The sequence below is a fragment of the Nomascus leucogenys genome, chromosome 11, assembly GCF_006542625.1.
Source record: "Nomascus leucogenys isolate Asia chromosome 11, Asia_NLE_v1, whole genome shotgun sequence".
In the NCBI taxonomy this organism is placed as follows: Eukaryota; Metazoa; Chordata; class Mammalia; order Primates; family Hylobatidae; genus Nomascus; species Nomascus leucogenys.
The window spans coordinates 48,470,076-48,494,292 of NC_044391.1; the positions used below are offsets into that span (position 1 = coordinate 48,470,076).

Here is a 24,217-nt window from a genome sequence, read left to right on the forward strand (position 1 = left end):
AATAAAACTGACATTGAATAATAGTCATGTTTACCCATATCTCCTTATTTGCTTAAAGCCTTAAGAAGATTTTGATGACCAGCATTTCACTTTTCCTTTCAATTGAGTATTAGACACAGTGTAAAATTTGACTAAAAAAGTTTGAGGACAGTTTTGAAAGCTTAGGCAGACCTGCCGGGACACTATAGGAATGGCAGTTTACTCACAATTTCTGCCCTGTGGAGGTGTGGACAGTGGGGGAGAGAGATTGCATACTTGCAAGTGGTTTCTGAAAAGCAAACTTTTAGGAAACGTGTAGAGTTATTTATGAAAAAAACAATGAACAACAACAACAAAAGCATTTCCTCTTTGCAATTCCACTTGCCAGGGCTAAAAAATGAGCCTAAATTAGCCTGTTAAACTGGCTAGAAACCCTAGGAAAAGGCTTAGCCAATCTCAATTGGTGCCTGTAATCAATAATAGCATAATATAATTATTTGTACCCCAATCTCTGGGCCACATCCTGCAGGCAGCACAAAGATGAATACTACTGAGTTCTGACTCTGGATTCTTGTCAATTTAATAGGGTAGAAAGATACCTGATTATGTAATTATAAGACAAGGCTCTCTGTGGTAGCTACTGAAAGATGTAAAATCAAATGGAAGTGAAAGCAATGGAGAGATTATCTGGGGAGTGGTAGGGGGCGTGGTGGGGTGATGGGGTGGTGGTGGGGTGGTCGTGATGGTGGTAATGGTCCATTTGGGGATCCATTGCAAATGTGGACTAGGACTTATTTTTGACAGATGGGTCAAAGAGGAGCCATAAGAAGTCTGAAGCCTCATGACAAATAGATAAGGGTATATACATTAAATAATTATGCAAGGTGCTGACCTGGGTGCATGACTGCCCTCATGAAACCCTCACAAAGAAAACTAACTGTGCCTTCAAATGAGTACAATAAAATATAATGTGCACAATATAATAAATGTTTAATATAAAGTTCAGAGGTATGAGGGGCTGGTATAAATAGCACGCAAGGGTGGTCTAATTTGGAGAGGAGAAGGTTGAGTAGAACCTTCAGTGACAGCAATGTGATAACATGAATTTCAGCTTCAGCATGAAGGGCTTAAATAAAATTTAAAAACTCGACGTGCAGTGGACTTGAACCCAGACCCAAAACAGCTGAATCTGTTCCTGAGGCATCATCAGGAAGACTAAAAGAGAACTTTCAATTTGGACTTATAAAGCGCATGTGAGGCTGTTTTATAAGCAGATACCATTTCTTTGGGGTGATTTATAATCTTACCTATTATGTGAATAAATAAAATAATTTTTTTTTAAAACTAGGATTAGTTGGGTAACAACTACAAAAACCAGTTATCTGTGTTCTCACTGATCACAACCACCATTCTTCTTCCCTTTGCTTCTAACCAAACCAGGAGGACAAAGGAGGTTATATATGCTTCACTCAAGATGCGTTGGAACCACTGAAAGCAGTTCGAGTTCATGTTATGTATTTAACTGGCCAAAACAGTAGTAATCTTTCCTTCCTTCCTTTGTTTGTTAAAATATTTGAGTGCTGTCTTTGTGCCAGCCCTTTGCTGGGTTCTAGGGATGTTGTGGTGAATAAGATACATCCCTCCTTTCTCCACCACACGCACACACTGAAATCTGGTCTTCACTGAAGGTGAAGACAGTAGGGAATTATATGATTCCAGGAGATCCTTCCACACCTTTGAGTCTGATTCATAAACTACTATAATGATCACATATACACATTAGACCTATGTATTACCCAATTTAAGAAAAGACAATTCTTAGGTAAATTAATATCCTAGCATAGCTAGGAGGTGAAGTAGATTATTGTGACAAAATGACAAGTGCATGGTACCCTGTGAAGCTGTAGGGATCTTTCCTGCTCTTGTGATCTCCCAAAAGGTCACAAGATCCCATCCATTGTTATAAATACTGCTTCACTCTCTAAAGTAAAATTTTCAGTGCAGTACTAGATACAGTGTCAGATCCTGTTTGGCATCAGTTCATTTTTAAAATGTTGACAAAGATTCCCTCTTTTAATTTTTAAAATTGACACATAGTTATACGTATTTATGGGATACATAATGATGTTGCAATACATATAATATAGTGATCAGATCAGGGCAATTACCATATCATCTCAAACATTTATCATTTTGTTGTATTGGGAACATTGAATATCCTTCATCTAGCTTGAAAATGAACCTGGGATATTTCTGCATCCAACCAAGATGAAGTAACAGTATATGTATATTAGATGTACCATCTCATCTGACAAAATAAAAGAGACAACAAATACATGAAACAATGGTTTGTGGGACACTGGGCATCAGGCAACAAAAGACAGTGATCTCTGAAAGACGGGAAGGAAATGGGATGAGCCCTGTGATTGTCCCCACTTTGAGAGATTGCCCCCTCTTTAACTTATGCTCATTTGAGAGGTCCCCACCCAGGCAGAACCAAGCAAACCCTCTGAGTTGAAGAGGAGTTGAGAGTCTGAGGATACCAAGAAGGCTAGATTTCATAGAACAGTGTTCTGGAGAAGACATAGTTGCACAGAGGGAGAGTTCTGGAGATCTGCAGAGAGTCTACCTCAAGTATACACCAAGGTTCTGATCAGCACGTTCACATGAGGAAACCAGCTGGAGAAGAAGCCATCCAAATGCAGTAGAGGGAACAGTACCCAGTGCTTGCACAGAGCCAAGAATAGTGCCTCTTCCATCAACCAAATGGGAAAACCTCATTCACAGTGCATTTGGAAGGGTCTTGCCTTAAATAGTAGGGGATAATTAGCTGTACTTAACACAGTCTCATCCCACATAACACATCTTAAAAGGAAAACCTGAAAGGATCAAACTCTTTCAAGGTAACTATGTCCCTTTGTTTGAGAACACAGCTCAAGAATATGGGTATACAAAAATATCCAGTACCCAATAAGCTCAAAGTCAGTGTCAGGAATCTAATTAAAAATTGCCAGACATGCAAAGAAGCATGAAAATTGGACTCAGTTGTTGACTTTTCACTTGACAGTTCATTCACGGGCCCAGAGACCTGGAATAACATGAGTGCTTTAGATGGAAAAGTCTTGAACTTTCTACTGATAACTGGAAGATTGGATTCGTACAACTTGAAATCCCAGGGATCCAAGGAATCAGCCCCAAATGTAACACATTAGCCCAGTGATGTTGGGTCCTAAGAAGTCATCTTTTCTCACTGCTAATTGAAACCTTAGCACTTTTGGCACCACAGTGTTCAAAATCTGTTGTGACTCTTGGGCTTTATGCCATGACAACCTGTTTCTGCTCATTGCCTCAGAGATAATCCTCTCTGGGTTCTGGGTGTGTCTGTATAGTTTGCCCCTTTCTGCCTTCCTCAACTTTAGACTTAGTAGTTTGTTGGATGTACTGTCTAATATCTATGTCAGTTTCCAACTTAAAAAGTCTCCAGTCTGTGTTGCTTGGAGCAGTGTTTTACATGAAGAGCAAATTAGCTTTAAGGAGGGTTACCAACATCGTGGTTTGCCAGGAAGCAAGAGGATGGGAAAACTTTCAGCACTAAAACCAGAATAGTGCCAGGCAAGCTGGGACAGCTGGTCACCCTACATTTGGCCTATTATTCTACTATTACTGGGATCAGTACATTCTTTATCACATGGGGAAATTTTTCAAGAGCATTCTAACACGGTGGCTTTTGCTGACTCTCCTTCTATGTTTGACTCTGGGAAGTGGCTGGTTTAGAGGAAACTATGTTAGTTACCAGATGTCTAATCCCTGAAGCTTATGCTGAGCCTATACTGTGGGTGAGGGTCAGGGTTATAGGAACTATCTCTTGACCATTAGAAGAAAATTTTGATCTATCCTCCGTCTTCTTTCCCAAAACAAACATACTTCTAAATTTTTTATTTTTATGTTTTTTAATATTGCTTTTGTGTTACTCTGCCTTCCAGAAGACAGTGACAAACATTTACCTATTTCTGAAGACTACAAAATGATTTAAGAGGCACATTCTCTCAATGTCTGTTAGATAAAAGTAAAGCTTTGATGTGATACTCATGATTTCATGGCTATTACTTAGGATGAATCTACCTAAAAAATAAGTGTGCTAGAACATTTTTGAGGCCCTACAGTATGCCAGGCTTTCACAGGTTGTTATAAAACTCATTTGATCTTCATAACCCTGAGAGGTTAAATACTAAATTGTCCTCATTTTTAGGTGGAGAAACTGAGCTATCAGTAACTTGCCAAGGTCACTCCTGCCCACCCCCACCCCTGTGACTACCCCATATAATTAGAAGTAGTATGCGCATAAGGCAAAAGGGTAAAGCTTCTGGAGAGTGATCAAAGTGTCAGATGTGTTACTTTTCAGCATTAAATGTTAAGATTTTCTAGACTGTAGATCATTCCTGAGTTGCAGCAGACCAGAGTAACTTTTAAGAAAAACTCTGGCTATGTGCAGATGGGGTGGCCATCCATTGCGGTGAGAGTTGCCTGAGTTATCTAGTTTTTCCAGGAGTAATTTCTACACTGTTTATACTTGTCAGAGTTCAACAGTAAATGTGCTGCTCAGCTTTAAAGAAAAAGTTGATCTCTTTTCAACAATACAGAAATCAATCTTGTTTCCATATGTGAGCAACAAACAGAAAATGACGGTTTTTGTCGTTTCTTTCATGTTTTGTTTTGTTTTGTTTTTTGGTCTGCTGCTCAGCTTTTTATCAAAAGACTTTTGGAGCAGATGGCATCTATGGAAGTTAATTTGAATGACATGCAGCTTGGCCATCTCTGTAGTACTCTGTGAATTTTGTCTTTATTCTTCATCCCTACCTACCTCTCTTCCCAATAGGGCTTTCAGTGCACTTGACTTTGGAAGTACCCCCTTATCTTCTGTAGAGAGATAGACAATAGAACTTCCTTATCTTCTATAGCAAGACAGACAATAGAAAGGAGTAGGCTCCCTTCCCCTTGCATATATTGCGGGGGTGATGATGAGGATGTTGTTCCCTTTATCAGTGAGGTTTTCCCATAGGAAACCCATGGGAAGAAGCATTTCCTCTGAACCAGCTCTAGTTTCCCTATAGAACTAGCAGTGTTGGCCTTTGGATGATGGAAAGTTGCGACAGTGGCCACAGTTCTGATGTGGCAGCCAGGAAACCGAGAACTACATTTGAGTCTTGATTTTTAATAAGTATCTGAACTGTGGTTAGTATATGTGCATTGAAACTCCTTCCATTCTTGATATTTTCTTTTAGTCCTCTTTCTATAATTTTGAATTTTACATATGTTTTCACATTTTATCGTTAGTATTTGTAAAAACTTTCATTTCCTCATAGGATTAAAGCAACATGTAGATTCTTCTCTTAACCTTTTATTAAACATTTCAAACATGTAGAAGTGTTGAAAGAATAATTTAATGTGTACCTGAATATCTTTCACCTAGATTCATGTTATTAACATTTCGCTAGTTTGCTTTATCTCCCTAAATACATTTTTTCCTTTGAATCCTTTTCAATTATCTAACCTTTAAATATTTCAGTCTGAATCACCTAAGAACAAGCACATTTCTCCTACAGAAGCACAAACCACTATTGCCCCCAAGAAACTTCTCATTGATTCATGACATATGGTCCATATTTGCATTTCCACCCCCCCCATCCCAGAAATGTCTTTTAATGGCCTTTTTATTATAAGGTTGACCTTTTGAAGAAACCAAACTAGTTTTCTACCGACTATCACAATGTTTTAGTCTTTTCTAGTTGTTTCCTTGTGATGTTTAGCCCAATTCTCTATCTCCTTTGTTTCCCATACACTGGGATTTATGCTTAAAGGCTTAGTTAGATTGGGAAGAATACTTTCTAGGTGATGCTGTGCATTTCAAGTTGCATCACATCAGGAGGTGTATCCCACTCATGCAGTGTCGGGTCATCCCACTCACAGGACCCATGTTTGGTCACTGGTTTCACCATATCTTTCCCTTGTAAAGGTATGTTTGTCTCCATGAAATTAGCAAGAAATCTGTGAGGTGGCACCACGTAACCACTCTTTTGACAATAATCTTTCATCTAAGAGATTTAGCATCTGTGGATGATCTTTGCCCAAACCAATTATGTCATTGCAGATTGCAGAATGACTATTTTCCAATTATCAATTCCTCTACATTATGGTATTTTTCTGTAAAAAATAACTTTATTATTTCTTAGTCTGGGCTGCTGTAACAAAGTATCACAGACTGAGTGGTTTATAAACAACAAATTTACTTTTCACAGTTCCGGAGGCTGGAAGTCCGAGATCGGGATGCCAGCATGGTCAGGTTCCAGTGAGGGCCTGGTTATAGACTGCCACCTTCTTGTAGCCTCACATGTAGGAAAGAAAGCCAGAGAGCTCCCAGGGGTTTCTCTTACAAAAGCACCAACCCCATTCACCAGGGCTCCACCTTCATGACCCAATTACCTCCCAAAAGCCCCATCTTTTTTTTTTTTTTTTTTTTTTGAGACAGTGTCTTGCTCTGTCACCCAGGCTGGAGTGCAGTGGCATAATCTCGCCTCACTGCAACCTCTGCCTCCCAGGTTCAAGCAGTTCTCCTGCCTCAGCCTCCTGAGTAGCTGGGATTACAGGTGCCCTCCACCACACCCAGCTAATTTTTGTATTTTTAGTAGTGACAGGGTTTCACCATGTTGGTCAGGCTGGTCTGGAACCCCTGACCTCGTGATCCACCCACCTCAGCCTCCCAAAGTGCTGGGATTACAGGCGTGAGCCACCGCGCCCGGCCATCCAAAAGCCGCATCTCTTAACAGCATCCTATTAGGGGTTAGGATTTCAACATATGAATTTTGGCAGCGATACAAACATTCAGTCCCTAGTACTTTATTAACTAGGAAAAAACTAGTTTTTTTTCTCAACAAGATAAGTCAATGTTTAATTTCTCTCCTTTAATTATCAATTTTCAGAATAAGTAACTAGTATGATAGTCACCTCCAGTTGTAACAATTTAGTTTTTTGTTTGTTTGAGATGGAGTTTCACACTTGTCGCCCAGGCTGGAGGGCAATGGCAAGATCTCGGCTCACTGCAACCTTCACCTCCCGGGTTCAAGTGATTCTCCTGCCTCAGCCTCCCAAGTAGCTGGGATTACAGGTGCCCGCCACCATGCCTGGCTATTTTTTGTATTTTTAATAGAGACAGTATTTCCCCATGTTGGCCAGGCTTGTCTTGAACTCCTGACCTCAGGCAATCCACCCACCTTGGCCTCCCAAAGTGTTGGGATTACAGGCATGAGCCACTGTGCCCAGCCCTAGCAATTTAGTTTTATTTTTCCTTTTAATTAGCACTGTAGATTTAGGGATTTCTTTTTTCTCTGTGTTAACGTTTGTTTTTGATGTTAATTAACTCAGAATTAACCAGTGATAGCCCCTTCAAACATACTCCTGTGTCCTTCTGAAATGCCGTATTATCTTTGAGCGCTTTTATGCTTTCTGGCCCTACAAGCTGCCTCTGCCTCACCTTATACTTTTACTGTCTCATATCTGGAACCACCATTTTGCCAAGAAACGCTGGTTTCTTTCACTGGGGAGTAGTATTTGGAAACCAAAGTCTGGGTGTTTAGAATGCTCACAGTCCTGGGATGTCCTTGTTTCCAGGCCGTTTGAGTAGACAGCATTAAAAAATACATGTATTTAGCAGTTGACTTCATATTGATATCTCCAATTCAAATTTAACATTACAAGGTTTTTCTTCAATTTAATTTATATTTATTGCCTTACATTAATGATTATGGCTGTTAATAAATAACATTTATTCTATATCCCATTCTTACCTGGCAGAGGAGATAACATGATCACGAAGGTGGTTTTCCCAGGGCGAGGTTTATCCATTGCACTCTGGATGTGCTGACCCCTGTGATTTCACCAAAAGCGCGAAACTCGACTGCATAATTTGTGGTAGTGGGGGACTGCATTCATGCTTTCCCCTAAAAAAGAAAAAAAATATATATATATATATTTTTTTAACATATATATGTTACTAGAATATATATTTTATATAATATATATTTTAAAATATATCTTTATATATCCGTATATACATAGTTTCAAAATGTCAATACCAATATTTCTAACAGTAAAACTGCCAAGGACATTTTGGGATTTTATTTTTTTTGCATTTTTCCTCTTTAGATTTTTGTCCTATAGTTGTTTAAAAGTCACTTGCAATTTTTGATTACTAATTTGTATTATTAGATTACCAATTTGCTATGCAGTTAACTTTTTAATTATTCTGTGTGCTTTTAAAAATTTTTATTTAATTTTCAGGAGTCAAAATTATTTTTAAAAAATAATTTGAAAGTTTAAAACTAAATTATCAGTAAATCTTTAACTACATATATATATATATATATAATAAAAACATATATATTAAGTTTTGAAACGTCCATGGAATTTGGAACTAACTTAAAAAAATTGTTGCCCAGGCACGGTGGCTCACACCTGTAGTCCCAGCTCTTTGGGAGGCCAAGGCAGGTGCATTGCTTGAGCCCAGGAGTTTGAGACCAGCCTGAACAACATGGTGAAACCCTGTATCTACAAAAAGTATAGAAAAAAAATTAGCCAGGCATGGTGGCACACGTCGGTAGTTCCAGCTACCTGGAGGCTGAGGGAGAAGGATTTCTTGAGCCTGGATTGCTTTAGGCTGCAGTGAGCCATGGTCACTCACCACTGCACTCCAGCCTGGGAGGCAGACTGAGACCCTGTCTCAAAAAAATTAAAAAGTAAAAAATTGTTATTTAATTACTCTGTAAATTGCTATTTATAATTTCTAGAAACTTGTGACAGCATTTTAGAGCAGTTGTTTAACAGTGTCACCTTTGGATTAGAGCTAAAATTTGTGTAGAGGCATGGATGCTGTTTCAAGTTTTTAACTTATTCATAAAAAGGAAGCAGATAAGTGAAATACTTCCCTGGAAATGAGTGCATTCCATCTCAGACTTAGTGCATTTTATCATCTTAAAACTTTTCTTTCTCTGGGAGGGGAGAGTATTTTAGTACTTTGAATTTTATAGTCCTTACCAGTGGCCACTGATAACCTCTTTGCCATATGTAGTGGGCACTTGAACTTTTCTTAGCACCTGGCACCTTTCCCTCTTAAAACCTGACACTTGGCTTGTATGATACCAGTGGACCCTTCGTTTTCCTTCTAGATCTGAGAGCTGCTCGGCTTCCTTTCTCTGCTGCGTAGGGTAGTGGGTGAATAGGCTTTGGAATCAGGTGGGATATCAGTCTGATTTTACCACCCAATAGCTATCTGACCCCAGGTCAATCAGCTTTCTGGATTCAGTTTTTATAGAATGGGGCAGATAATACCTTCCCTATCTATCTTCTTGTTGGGAGGCTCAACTGAGACATATGCAATTAAATCACAAGTATTTACAAGTGTTATTTCAGTCCTTTTTCTTTCTAGTAAAAGTGTGTTGTAATCGATAATTTAGATAGTGTATCATTATCTTTGATATAAAAAGAGTTGTCCCAGATGGTCATTCACCTTCCAGGTTGGATGTGCCGAGCAATCCAGATGCCCTGTACCCCTTTGTATGGCAACCACTTCCGCCTTGGGAAACAAGCTTCCTGTGTGTCCCCTGCCCTCTCCCACCCTCTGTTACCATTTCTTTTCTATTCCCAACCATTTCCTAACAGGAATTCCATGTGAGGTAGTCTCTCATTCACCACTATTCCCACTCCCTTCCCCTGCAGCTAATGACCTGCCAGTATTTTTGTTCCCAACTTTTTTGGGAGTCCCCATTATCCTAGTCCCTAGTCCCCCTTGTCCCACTCCCAGTGACTGCCCCCCAACCCCACCAGGTTTATGTTCCTATTACCATAATTCAATGCCTCACTAGGATCCCCTTTCCATCTCTAGGAGTCTCTTGAGCTTCTGACTCTCGTAGTACCAGCCACCACCAGTGGATTATAAACTAAGGGTATATCACATACAATTCTCCAGCTCAGTGGAATGAGGCTGCGGATGCAGGGGAATTCCAGTGCTTGGTGAAATCAAAACGACCATGATTCATCCAGGCCAGTGCAACTCAGTCATCATCAGTAAACCCAAAGTGTCACCGCCACTTGGGAGCTTTGCTCAGATCCTACCTTAGATCTACTGAGTTTGAATCTCAGAGAGTGGGGCCCTAAAAACAATGTTTTAAGAAGTTCTCCAGATGACTCATAGGCACATGAAAATCTGAGAACCATTCTACACAACAGAGCTTGGAATCCTAAATATAGCTTGCCGTGGAAAGTGTCCTAGATTGCATTTGTAGTCATTTAGTATTGTGTTTTATTAAGTTGTGGTTTAATAAAATTTTCAGGTAAGCCTGAATCTAATGGTGATTTGGTGTTGGTTTTGGTTAATTCATATATCAGATTTATCAGTCATCTTATTAATGAACTTTTTGCACATTATTTTAGGAATAAATTAATGAATTAGGAACTATTTTGAAAATGTAGGCTGTAAGAATTTTATGTATTTACTGATTAATTTCTACTTCATGTCAATACAGAAAGGATGTTTTGCAACCAGCATACAAAAGTATATGCAATTTAGAAATGTAATGAAATGAAAATTAACCTCATGGTCCTTTTTATGAAGAAAAATTCGTCCTCCTGATTTCCTCCCTTATGCTTCTGGTTCCGCTATTAAAATTTATTCTCAGCCATTGAGAACTTATTTCTTACCATAGGCAGGATTCTGGAACAATGAGATCTATTTTAATCTCTAGATTAAAATGCACTAAGGAAGGTAAACAGTTACCTCATTTTGAGTCTGTGGAATTTCCAACAATTTCTGAGTCCTTCCGTATCCCAGGCCATGGGAGTGATGATTTTTTTTTTTTCAGTTGCTAGATTTCTGAACAGCTCACTGTCTACTCTTGGTAAGCTTCAGTAATAGTTATCTATGTAAGTTTAACAGCTTTTTTTTTGTATCCTTAAAATAAACTTTGATTTACTCAGTTGATAATAAATCAAAGATATTCAGAAGATTAAATATGCCTGACCAGTGGCTATCAGATGTTTACCTCACTGGCTTGCTCTGGTCATAACTGGCAAAAATTTGCTACTTCTTGTTGTCTTTTACCTCTTAGCACAGGATGTTAGGTAGAGATCCTTGAGCTTGTGATATAAATTTTAACCCTGAATTACAATTTCTCCCCTGAAGTCAACAAACCTTTCATTTAGTAGGTATTTGACTGCCTGCAGTATATCAGGCACTATGCTAATCTCTGAGAATACAGAATTAAATAAGATTCTACCCCTACCTTCAAGGCGCTTACAGTTTAATAATGATAGTATAGTGAGGGTGTATTGAGAGTTGGGTCTTGCTGTACTCTAGCTTGCAATTGACAGCCATTCAAGGGGAATTCATTAGAGAATATTGGGGTTACCCAGATATTACAAAGACAAATGGGTCTCGGGAACACCTAGAACTAGGGACTCTGAGATTCTATTTCCAATATGTACTCTTCTCACAAATATGTACTCTTCTCCGCTTTGTCTCTCCCTCTCTTCCCCCTCTTGCCTTCTGCTGCCTTTTTCTTTCTTTCATTTTTCATAGAAGGGCCCTAATTGGCTCAGCTCAGAGATCAGGTGGCCATCCCTAGACCAGTCACCTCTGGCCATGGAAAAACCGTATGAATGGGATGGAGGAGGGTGGGAAGGAAAGGTGATGTCTAGGAGAAAGGGAGTCTGGGCAGATAAAAACATGTCTCTGACAAGTGTATGCACTTTACATTTATGCATTCTCTTAGTCCACACAGTAGCCCATTAACCTCCCCAAGACACATAACTAGCCAGTGGCAGAGCCAGGATACCAATCCAAGTTTCTGGTGATTTCCATACTGTGAGCACTGTGCTACTTACTGGTTACACTGCAGTCTTTAAGAACAATAAAGTGCATGCAAAACAGCCTTAACAAACTGAATACTGAAGGACAAGGGATGTTTGTCAGACAAGAGGAGGTTAGGTCATTGCAGGGGGTGGAAAAGGCATGTGAGAAGGAATCGTGGTATGTAGCAACTGGGTGCTTTTTGTAAACCACAAGCTGTTTATTATGGCTAAGGATGAGGGGGTGTGAGGAGACCAGATGGGGGAAGCTGAGGATATGCAGAGGGCCCATCAGGAAGACACTGATGTGGTAAGCTAAAAAGTTAAAAAAAAATTTTTTTTTTGAGGCGGAATCTCACTGTTGCCCAGGCTGGAGTGCACTGGCGCAATCTTGGCTCACTGCAACTTCCGCCTCCTGGGTTCAAGAGATTCTCCTGTCTCAGCCTCCTTAGTAGCTGGGACTACAGGTGCCTGCCACCATGCCCAGCTAATTTTTGTATTTTTTTTAAATCAGACGGTTTCGCCATGTTGGCTAGGCTGGTCTCGAACTCCTGACCTCAGATGATCCGCCTGCCTTGGCCTTCCAAAGTACTGGGATTACAGGCATGAGCCACTGCGCCTGGCCCAAAAGTTTAAATTTTATCCTGAAATCTTCAGGGCCCATTTGGAGATATTTGAGCGTGGGAGGGACATGGCCACATTCACGGTTGAGAAAGGTCAGTCCGGCCATGCTGTGCAGGATTTACAAAGAAGAGACGACAGGTTAGGGGGTTTAAATATTGGTGCCTGCTGGATGTGACAAGGGCCTGAACAAGGCATGGAATTGGGGATGTAAGTCATAGTTACGACTTAGCCCCACAGGCTGAGAAGCTAGATGTAGGGAGAGTAGTAAGCTGGGAGGACAAGGATGCTCCTTGGAATTCTTGGTCCACTAAGACAAAGAACACCAGAAGGAGGATCGTATTTGATACAGGAAGGAGACAGCAGAAGGAAGGAGAAATGAATATAGGGTTGGGCAGCTTCCATGTTGTGCAACATGCAAATGCATATATTCTAAAGGTATTTGGAAACACGGGCCAGGCACCCCAGAGATCTGTACTGTAGACATGATTTTGGCAGTGCTTAGTGTTTGGATCTTAAATGAAGCCTTGGGAATAGAATCTCCCAGGGAAAGTTGTCTGAGGAGGAAGAACAGCAAGCCACATTTGCAGCCCCCAAGGAACAGCAGCACTTGAGGTTCCCTTGTACGCCCGTATTAAAGGTCTAGTTGGGGATAGGAAGTCAAGTCAATGAAATTTCCATTTTTACAGAGACTTGCCATACCTCAAATATGGTCTACCAGGTGTGAGAGAATTGCCTCAGCAAGAAGTACCACTCCACTTTTCTAAAACTATGTTCCGTGTAAATTTTAGCTCTGAAAGAAGTACAGATTTTATATTAACTACAGATGGAGGCAAGAAGAGGATGGAGGTATAGGCTCAACAGTTGGAAAAGAAGCCTTAGGAACTTCCCATTCCATGCAGAGACCCTCAGAGTATCCCTGGGAGGTCATAAGCCAGCTTTTGGACATTTCCAGTAAAGGGAATTCTATTTTTTGAGGTAACTCGTTGCATGGCTGGGTAGCTTCAGACCGATAGTGTCAGAATTGCCTTTCTGCTACTTCCAGGTCCTGCTTAGACCTTTGGAATTTCCCTCCTTTGCAGTAGTCTTTTGATGTTGTGAAAGAGCCATCCTGGCCCTCCAGGGCCTTCTTGGTTGGCTATAACTGTTAATAGGGTGAGAACTTATTTATAAGGCAGAAGCCAGAGGTGGAATTTGGATGAAGAGGTACCCTAGGCTCTGACATCTATCAGCCACTTCTTTGCTGGAGAATGTTTAGGGGTCACTTTAACATATCCTACTCCCAAGCTCATTTCCTAGTAGAAGTGCTTATGATTAATTTTTTTCTATGGAATGCAGAAATCAAATGAGGAGAAACTCCAAATATTGTAAGCTTTAAGAAATATATGGGCAGGCTTAGAACACCTTCATTATTCTAGTCTCTCTCCCATGGGGTGTTATGGCAAAATGAGTTAATTTGTTTATTCATTCAGTTAACATTTATTGAGTGCCTACTCCATGCTATGTGATTTGAGATAGGGAGAACACAACTGAAATAAACACACAACATTTTGGAACACATCTACCCTTGACTAATTGAAATATATTTGTAGTCCACCTTGTCCTTTTTAGTTAAGGATGGTATTAAGCATCTAATTTAAAATAGCTTACATTCAGTGCATTTGTCTCCCTCAAAGTGTGAAATTAAATAATCCAAACTTAAAGCTGTTGGAAATTTAAGTTATCTTGAGCCTTGAGAGGAATGTGGCTATGTAGCCTGAATCATGTAGCATGCGGTTGCAATTTCTGCCTTTTCCTGTAAATGATTAGCAATGAAGAAGCAGCATCAGAGATAAGACACCCCCCTTGCCCCTCAGAACATTATTTCTTAGGAATGCTAAAGCAATCTTCCTTGGAATGTAGCAATCCATACTAAGCAAATCACTGTAATGTTATACACTGGCTTTGTACAGAAAGTGCTGAACCCTGCTGAAACTGTTTCTGCCTATATAAGTGAAACCTTAGCTTCCTCACTTTGGAACACCAACCCCATCCATTTGGAGTGTGTGCTGCCCAGGTGGCTATTCTTAAGCTTTGCACTGCCCTGGAATAAGCTCGATGCTTAGTCATAATTTCTGAATCTCATTATTTAAGGCTGACAAAGGCCATAGCAAAGTCTTATTGTACTTTCTAGCTTTCTTAGGGTAGAGAAATCAGTTTGCCTAAAATGAAACTCAGATTGGTTATTCTGAGACCTCAAGGGCTAAATTAGCATGTTCTTTCCCTTGTAAATTAGGGAGACTTGGATTGTTAACTGAGCTTTGCCCTGGGTCTGGGGACAAAGGTAAAAATATTTGATCAGATATCAACTAGTTTTCAAAGGGCCACTTGATGTATTGTTCAGTCTTTAATCTGGAAACAAACTTTCTCTGCAGGTTAATTAACACTAGGGTAAAGATTTTTCAAAGCAGATTGTTTTCAGTTAAAATACTTTTCTCAAAAAGTACTTTTTAAAAAAGACGGAAGTAGTAAGGGGAAAATTAATTATCACTTTTAATGTACATTTGCAGTAATACTGTGCTTGCCTTGGAAAAAGTATACTGAAGTACTGAAACCATGCGACATGTCACAATTCCTTCTTGTGTTACCTGTGTTTTATTTATAGTCTGTTGTGCAACTAATTGCAAGATTGTCATATGTGTGAGCACAGTACATAATGTGAAACCCCAGTTGCTATAAGAAGATATCAGAATGGCTCACCTAGGACATTTACCTAAATAAATCATCATGCATATGACGTTGATGGGGCCAATAAAATGAGGATACTAACAACACCTTTCTCATGTTTACAGTTAAAAGCATTAAGTTGTTAAGTATAAAACACTTGTAGTTTTTTTGCTTGTTTTTGTTTTTGTTTTTGTTTTTGTTTTTGTTTTTGTTTTTTGAGACAGATTCTCCCTCTGTTGCCTAGGCTGGAGTGCAGTGGCGCCATCTCGGTTCACTGCATCCTCCGCCTCTCGGGTTCAAGCAATTCTCGTGCCTCAGCCTCCCAAGTAGCTGGGACTATAGGCACGCACCACCATGCTCGGTTAATTTTTGTATTTTTAGTAGAGACAGGGTTTCACCATGTTGGTCAGACTGGTCTCAAACTCCTGACCTCAAGCGATCCGCCTGCCTCAGCCTCCCAAAGTGCTGGAATTACAAGCATGAGCCACCATGCCCAGCCTATGAAACACTTTTAACATTTCTTTTTTCACAACAGTCAGACAGCTACCATATGAGAAAAATACCGTTCATTATCCCCATCTTATGAGAAACTGAGGCACAGGGAAATAACTTGCCAAAAGTCATGCAGTTACCTACTTGCGGATCCAGGATTCAAACCTAGGGAATCTGGTTCCAGAGTCTCTCTGCTCTTAAAAGCTATATGAGACTGCGTCTCGAATTTCTAGCAGAGAAAAACCTGTCTACCTGCCCCTCCCATGTTTCCTGCTCTGCTGTGTGTTTAGGTGGAGTGGCCTCCTATGTGAAGGTGGATAGCACCTCTTTAAAGATAACTCCCAAGTTAGGGTGTAAAACCCTCCTTACTACATAACAGTCCCCTTCTGTATAACTTTATTCCTCTTGTGTTACTTTAAGGTTTAAAAGGAAAATACCAGAGGTCTAGATAGTCCAATACTTTCTTTCTTTATCCAGCAACAAGGAGAAAGCCTAGGTGGTGTCTGGGATTTTTGAGGACCTGTCAATTAAAAATGTATATGTTTTATCTGAAGTCTGTTGAGATTAGAATACTTCTGTCTTTTGGTTTCATATTTTATTAGTTTCAGGCTTTTTAAAGTTTGGGTTTTTAAATTACACATTTGAAACTGACTTTCAAAAAAAATTTTGTTTAAATTACACATTTGAAACTGACTTTCAAAAAAATTTTTTGTTTAAAAAAATTTCTCACGTTGCTGATAGTACTGATATAGCTGGTAGATAAAACAAATCTGATCTTTAGAAAAGCAGAACTTTGCTTTTTTTCCCTTAATCACCAACAGATGCAAATAGCTATATACAAATAATATTGTTCTAAACCTGCAAAAAGCATTTTTCTGCTTTATTTTATGCAAAACTTCAACACTTCAGTCTTATTTGGATTGGCCTTTATTTTGATTTCACTTGGGTCCAACAGAGCAGCACTGGGGCCTTGTACGGGAATTGTTCCAGCATCTGACAGAGCACAGACTTCCTTATTTAAATAAGGAAGTTGGACATTGGTGGTATTAATGGTTTTGCCAAGGGGACCCAGAGGATTATTGAAAGGAAATACACGAAGATGACTTTCTGATTTTCATTTTTACTATGTTAAATGTTCATTTCTAAACAACCAATATGAAGAAGCAAACGCTGATATTTATGTGGGGAAATCTATGCGGCAACATTATATCTTCTTTTGATCTTTATTGTTTGTTTTTTCATTCTCAGTTATCTAATTATATTGGTGAAGGGGATAGAAGTTAGCGATGGCCTCCAAATGGTAAAGCAAAGTATATCCACAGCTAATGTTACTAATAATGCCAAAATGCATGTTAAGTTCTACCCAAACCTGTATCTCTCTCTTTTGCTTCACCTATGTATTACGTGTAACCATGTGAAATCATCAGTATTCAACTGTTTTTGATCTGCAAAAACAATTTCAGATAATTCAACCTAATAAGTTCAGGGGTCAGTACACGTTTTCTGTAAAGACCCAAATAGTAAATATTTGTGAGCCAAATAGTCCCTGTTGCAACTACTAATAACTCTGCCATTATAGTATGAAAACCACAAGAGACAATATGTAAATGAATGAATGTGGCTGTGTTGCAGCAAAACTGAAATTTGAATTTTACGTAATGTTGACATGAAATATTCTTTTTTTCCCCCAACTACTTAAAATATAAAAATCATTCTTAACTTGCAGGCTGTGTAAAAACAAGCAGTGTCCAGCTTTGGCCCATGGGCAATAGTTTGCCAGCCATTGTTTAAGTTGAACTTGGCAGCTACTGACTTCGAAATTTCTGGTACCTTGAACTCTCTGTTCACTGACCTAAAACCAATTGCATTATCTGACCCCTCAGAACTCCCCACCACCAAGACTTGTTTCACCTTCTCACCTCCCTTCATTATCAGTGGCACCTCATTCTCCTCACTCTGCCATTTTGGAAACATGGGATTCATCCTCTTCTCTCTTCTCCATAACCCATGTCCACCAGGTTTCATGGGACTTCTCGGTTCATTCGCCCCCTCTCTTCCCTTCCACCGAGAGCCATTGTTTGGTTCACAACCTCTTTGTCACTAGCACTATTGTAAGAGACCCTGCCTGAGTTCTTCCTTTGTCATTTGTCCTCTAGAACCCATTTTCTACTAAGCCACAAGTGTTCTTTTTCTAAAGTAACTGTGATCATAGCAGTCCCTAGTTTAAACAGTCTTAGATTTCTGCCATTGGTTATAGGCTGAATAGAATAAAGCTCCTATAGAATTTCGTGGTCTAGTTCTGATGTAGCTCCCTCACCAAGCCAATACTTAGGTCACACCCTACACCTCTTTATAAACTTCACGAGACCTTCTGTTTTCATAGGCTGTTCCTCTGCCAGGAGAGCCTTTCCTTACCTTTTCTCTGAGTGTTGATTTCCTTCATTCCATAACACTGAGCTCAGATGCCTCTTCATCTGTGATACTTCCCCTGACTCTTCTTTTGTTGACTTGTCTCCCCTGTGTTCTCAGATGCCTTGCGACATAGGCCTTGAGTATGGCATTAATTCAAGCAAATTGTAGTTTTTGTGAGAAGGGCCAATGGACTAAATGTGTGCATCCCCCACCCCCAATGCATATGTTGAAATCCTTACCCGCAGTGTGATGGTTTTTGGAGGTGGGGGCCTTTCGAAATTGTTTAGGTCATGAGGATGGAGCCCTCATGAATGGGATTAGTGCTTTTAGAAAAGAGGCCCCAGAGAGCTGCTTTGTCTTTTCTGCCATGTGAGGTCACAGTGAGAACACAAGCATCTATGAACCAGAAAAGGGGCCCTCACCAGACACAAAAACTTGCTGATATCTTGAACTTGGATTTCTCAGCCTCCAAAACTGTGAGAAATTTACAAGCTACCCAGTTTATGGTGTGTGTGTGTGTTTTGTTTTTTTTTTTATTTCTTTCTCTCTCTCTCTCTCTCTCTCTGTCTCTCTAGAGAGACACGGTCTCATTCTATCATCCAGACTAGAGTACAGTGGCACAATCATAGCTCACTGCAGCATCCAACTTCTCCTAGGCTCAAGCAGTCCTTTCACCTCAGCCTTTCAAGTACCTGGGACTACAGGCACATGCCACCACATGGGGTGTTTTTTTTTTTTTTTTTTTTTTTTGTAGAAACAGGATCACACCATGTTGACCAGGCTGGTCTCAAACTCCTGGCCTCAAATGATCCTCCTGCTTTGGCCTCCCAAAGTGCTGGTATTACAACAATGAGTGGTATTTTGTGTCAGAAACCCAAAAGGACTAAAACTAACATAAATGACTATAGGCTCCTTGAGAGTAGAAAGCATCTCCTTGCCATCTTGACTTATCCCTATGATTACACAATAAATATTTTTAAAATTATTTTCATCAACAAATACTACGTATTTTTTTTCTGGATTTACTCATAAAGTCACAGAGATCTAATTGCAAGGTTACAGATTCAAATGCCCATGAGGCCGGGATGGTCACTTCAATGACAAAAGTGGACAGAGTAAGATCTGGGGTAAACTAGCAAGGACATGTCCTATCTCGTCGGGGGCAGCCTCTCCTCAGGTCCAGCTGATTATAGTCACTCAAGATTGTGACGTGTGTAGCTGGATGTATTAATTTTCAAAAGAAATTGGAAAATTAAGATTTTAATATAAATATCCCAATTTAAAAATATTGGCAACTAATTTACCTTTTAATGAACACTTTGTGGGCAAAAATTTTAAAATACCAATCTGATTGTGGGCTGAATGTGGCCCTTGAGACCCCAGTTTGCAACCCCTTGTTGGTCACTGCTCTTAGCCACAGACAGAGCCTGGGAGCCAGAAGGTCTAAGGTTGTGGGGGTACAGAAGGACCTCTTCCTAGCCTGTGTTTATTCTGCCTTTACATGCGGCTTCCTCCACAAGATGGCACTTAGACTGCCCAGCCACACTACCACACAAGTCATAAGATGTTACTTAGCCACCTTCAAAAACGTGAAAGCCAAACACCACAGCAAATTCATTTTATACCATCCTTTCTTCTCCCTGGTCATGGATTGTGAACAGGCTGAGATGATCTCCTGTCCCCCTGCCACCTAGAGCCAGGTGAAACCCTCTGGGAGAAGCTGTTATTCTTGATGGATGTTTTGACTGGCCATCCAGCTGGATTTGCTGATGGCTGTTACCAAATGCTTAGGTTCCTGGTCAGAGCTGTGGTTTCTTAGTACCCCAGGAATAAGAGGTTATTACTGCAGCTAGGAATTAAGTCGTCCTTATTTTCCAGCCCATCTGCGTGGCCAGTAACCACTTGAGAGAACCACATGAGACGTTGCCCAAGAGGTTACCTGGAAAAGAGAATTTTCATCATTGATAGCTTTATTTGGTCTTCCATAAGTTACTTCTCCCCCCCACACACACACACTGTATTTTACTGTCTACCTCCTAGTTATATATAAATCCCACTTCACCTGATGGCCCTCAGGAGACACCTGCCCTTAAACATTTGTCAATACTGTCTGCTAACCAGTATGAACACTTAGTGTGAACTTTTTAGCCTAAACTGTCAAGGCCTTGATATTTCCTTGAAAACAAAGCAAGACAACAATAACCACAACACAAGATTCTCTATTTGGCCTTTTTCTGTGGTCCTGAGACCTGTGCTTCTGAGTCCAGGAGCCTGGGGGCCCAGAGCTGATGTGGGTGGGCAGATCTGGGTGGGAATCTGGAAGCAGCATGTTCAGAACCATGTGGATACTCTCCTGTGTACAGAGCATGTGGCTTGAGAAGAGGGCTCAGAGGAGGTCCCTGTTCTGGGAAGCGTCATGCCTTGTCCCCGAAGGCTCTGGATGTCTGGCCATGTGTTCCTGAGGGAAGCAGAGGGATGCTGATGGAAAGGCGTAGAAAGGAGGAGATGCTCCTCTAACTCGCATGGCTGGATAACATCCTTGGGTCCCGACAGAAGAGGCAGCTAGCTTTGCATTTGGTGTATTATGATTAAATAACATATTTTGAGTGCTTACTATGTACCAGGCACTCATCGAATACTTTTCATGCTAGAGCATTTAATTCTCGTAACTCTTTTCTGATGGGAAGTGACTGTTCTTATTTTAGGGGAAAGAAGTACCTTGCCCAAGAACACATAGCTGGAGATAGTAATTAACAGAGACCAAGTTTGAATCAGTTGTCTCCGACCATTGTCCCTGTGTCTGCCTTCTGCACTATGCTGAGTGCCTCATGGTGGGGAGGGAGAGGGAGTTGGTGTTGAGTGACTTTGCCACCTGTGAAGTATTTAGCACCATACGTGCCACATGGGAAACCTTCAAAAATGTCCAATCTGTCCTTTGTTGATTGGCTATCTTCTGTAAATCTGTTGAAAACTGTTCTGGGGCCAGTGGCCTTTGTGACAGGACCACTATGTGAGAATACTTGAGGTACTTACTTTGTCTGTGTTTAGCAATAGGGATGTTTTCTAAGTGTCATGTCATCAAAGGAGTGTCCTTGAAGTCAGGTTTATAAGGTGAGAAGGCAGATAACTTGACAATTTAACAGTCATGTAAAAGCAAGACTTTTCTGCTGAAATTGAGGTGGTGATTACAAAATAAATTGATTAGAGTATTTCACAAATAGAAGAAAAATGAGTATTCCAAGTGTGTGTATCATGGTAACAGAGAATGAATCGTTTGCTCTTCTAAGTAGATTCTGCTATTGCTACGATCTCATGCATGTTCATGCCTGAGATTTAAGTAATAATTTCAAGGTGTGTCTGATACACATACAGGATTTTTTACTTTCAAGTTTGTAAAGCTTTGTGTTTACCTATTTTTACAAGGGGAAAAATCTTAGGGGTTTTGGTTAAATTGAAGGTAGGCTGGTAGGTTAAAGCAGTACATAAATAAATTTAACTTTACCATGTCTCTCTCCCAGGGCAGATGTGTCTTGTTGTTCTTCTAAGAGTTGAATAAACTGGGTATAAACTTTCCATATTGAGGAGACAGTAGCTATGCTTCCCCTTCAACCTCTAACATTTTTCCTACTTGAATTTAAACCTAACTTCAAAATTACCCATGTCTTTAATTATGATGACTAAAACGCCCCTCCCCAACACACACACACACACACACACACACACACACACACACACACACACACACAATCTTAGTAAGTCATAGAATTTAATCCATGAAGTACAGCTAAGGAACTGAGATTGGCAAAAGTTAAGTAACTTGACCAAACTACTCTGCCAGTCACTAGCTGTGACTTCGTTTAAAAAGGGAGTAACAGGGTCGGGCGTGGTGGCTCACGCCTGTAATCCCAGCACTTTGGGAGGCCTAGGCGGGCGGATCACGAGGTCAGGAGATCGAGACCATCCTGGTTAACATGGTGAAACCCCGTCTCTACTAAAAATACAAAAAATTAGCCGGGCGTGGTGGCGGGCGCCTGTAGTCCCAGCTACTCGGGGGGCTGAGGCAGGAGAATGGCGTGAACCCGGGAGGCGGAGCTTGCAGTGAGCCGAGATTGCGCCACTGCACTCCGGGCTGGGCGAAAGAGCGAGACCCCGTCTCAAAAAAAAAAAAAAAAAGAAAAAAGAAAAAAAGGAGTAACAGTGGCAGCTACCTTATAGAGTTGACAAGAGGATGAAATGAGTTAATTACTTTCTACAAAATACTAACAGCAGTCTCTGGATCATACATAGTTCTCAACAAATGTGAGATACTATTATCTACATCTAGGAAGTAGCAGAGTTGATTTCTGTCAGATTCATTCATTCAGTAAACATTTGTTGAGCACCTGCTATGTGCTGTATTCTAGGGAGATAGTTTTTATTAAGAACCACCATGACTTATTACCTCCAGTTTAATTTCCAGAAAAATACTTTCCCTCTTTGTAAACTGGAAAATAATGTGACCAAAGGTATGATGCTTCATGGTCCACTGGCATTTTTTTTTAAAGCCTTCAAAATAAGCATCATGGGTAAGTACTGTTTAGGCCAAGAATGTAGATAGTATAGTCGTCTTTCCTGTTGACCTCAAGGTGGTACTGACTTTACGCTGGAGCATATAGCAAGGGAGTGGGGCCCCTGGTCCACCTGCTTGCCTTTAAGGAAACTGTTGAATCTGTTAACAGCGTGCTGCTCCTCAGCTTGTGAAACAAAGTTTTTCTCAATTACTTTTTATAAAATTAAAGGTTTTGTTCACATACAGTTAACAAAGCATTTACTTTTGAAGTACAAAATAAAATATTTGATACTGGTCAAACTTGTTAGCGCCAAATGAGATTGAGAAGAATGAGGCCTTTCTACTAAAGCTGTGTGAAGTAGGGGAGTTGAAATAATATTAACTAGGGGATACGAGTTGTGGCGTTTTTTGGTTTTTTTTTTTTAAACACAGTGACTTTAAATTGATATTTAAAATTTAATATTTAAATTAATATTTTATCATCTTAATGGTAATCAGAGTTCTGACAAAACAGGCTTACAGAGGTGGGACCGCCATCTTCCCATTAGATTGACATTTCTGACTGTCTGATACTTCGTTAGTGTTATTCATAAGCTACGTTCAAATGAAACAGCAAAGTAAGGGCACCAGTAATTGTTCTTTCACAGTTCTCTGGGTTTGAGTCATTTTAGGACAGACCTCTGAACCAGGCACCGACAAGAATAGATGCACAATAGGAAAATAAAACAACCCGAGAGCTGAAGCAGAAAGCTCTCAGAACTAAAAAGTGTGTTCACATTTAGCTGTGTGACCTTCCTTGCGCCAGTCATGGTCATCCAGGTCACTGGTTTCTCATATGCATGCAATGAAGTTTCTAAGACCTCTTGCTGAAGTTAGGTCAACTTTAGAGTTTAATAACCACTCAGAGAAAGACAGGAGACTAAGCACGTTAAGGGGACAGGGATTCGTGATTTATGTAATTATAGTAGCTTTGTTGTCTGTTGGAAACAGCAGTGGTGGATGAGTCAGCCTGGCATGTAGCTATTGGAGATCAGCGATGCTTTTTTGGTTCAAAAAACAAAACCAAAGGAAAAAACACCTTTCTACAGCCCAAGATGATTAGGTGCCAGTGGTCAGGGTGATGCCAAGTTCTGGAAATAGCAGCCAGGATCTTGTACGGACGACAGTATGGAGGGATGGTTGTCATGAACAGGTTTTCCCAGCTGAACCTCCACTTGAGCTTTCCCCAGGGAAGGCGCTCGTTTGGGACCCCATGGTGGTATAACATCACCCAGTAAACAATCCACCCCAAACATGTTGCTTAGGAAGTCACCAGCAGTGACTGAGAGGAGGCAGGTGGTATTTTGGACCTCCTTCCTCTGCCTGGTTTGGTTCTCTGAGGAGAGATGTAAAAGGCACGTGCCAGACGAATGCATGTTCTGTACTATGAGCTTCAGCAGCAGGTCCCCTAGTGACTTGGCCTGGATAGCATGAGCTTCTCTAGGGACAGACAGATCTGAGCCACCTGTTCTTTCCTCTTTCCTGGGCCTTTTCCCAGACTCCTCCAATAGCCACAGACGCTGG

The 24,217-nt window shown here is 40.4% G+C and overlaps 1 protein-coding gene and 1 non-coding gene across 4 annotated transcripts in view; both read left to right on the plus strand.

Annotated features, from left to right (window-relative positions):
- PPM1H (protein phosphatase, Mg2+/Mn2+ dependent 1H) overlaps window positions 1–24,217 on the plus strand; it is a 305,024-nt gene that overhangs the window by 77,324 nt on the left and 203,483 nt on the right. The window lies entirely within an intron of this gene.
- LOC115837386 lies at window positions 7,813–7,976 on the plus strand. Its single transcript, XR_004032434.1, has one exon. It is a non-coding gene; the product is annotated as a U1 spliceosomal RNA (small nuclear RNA).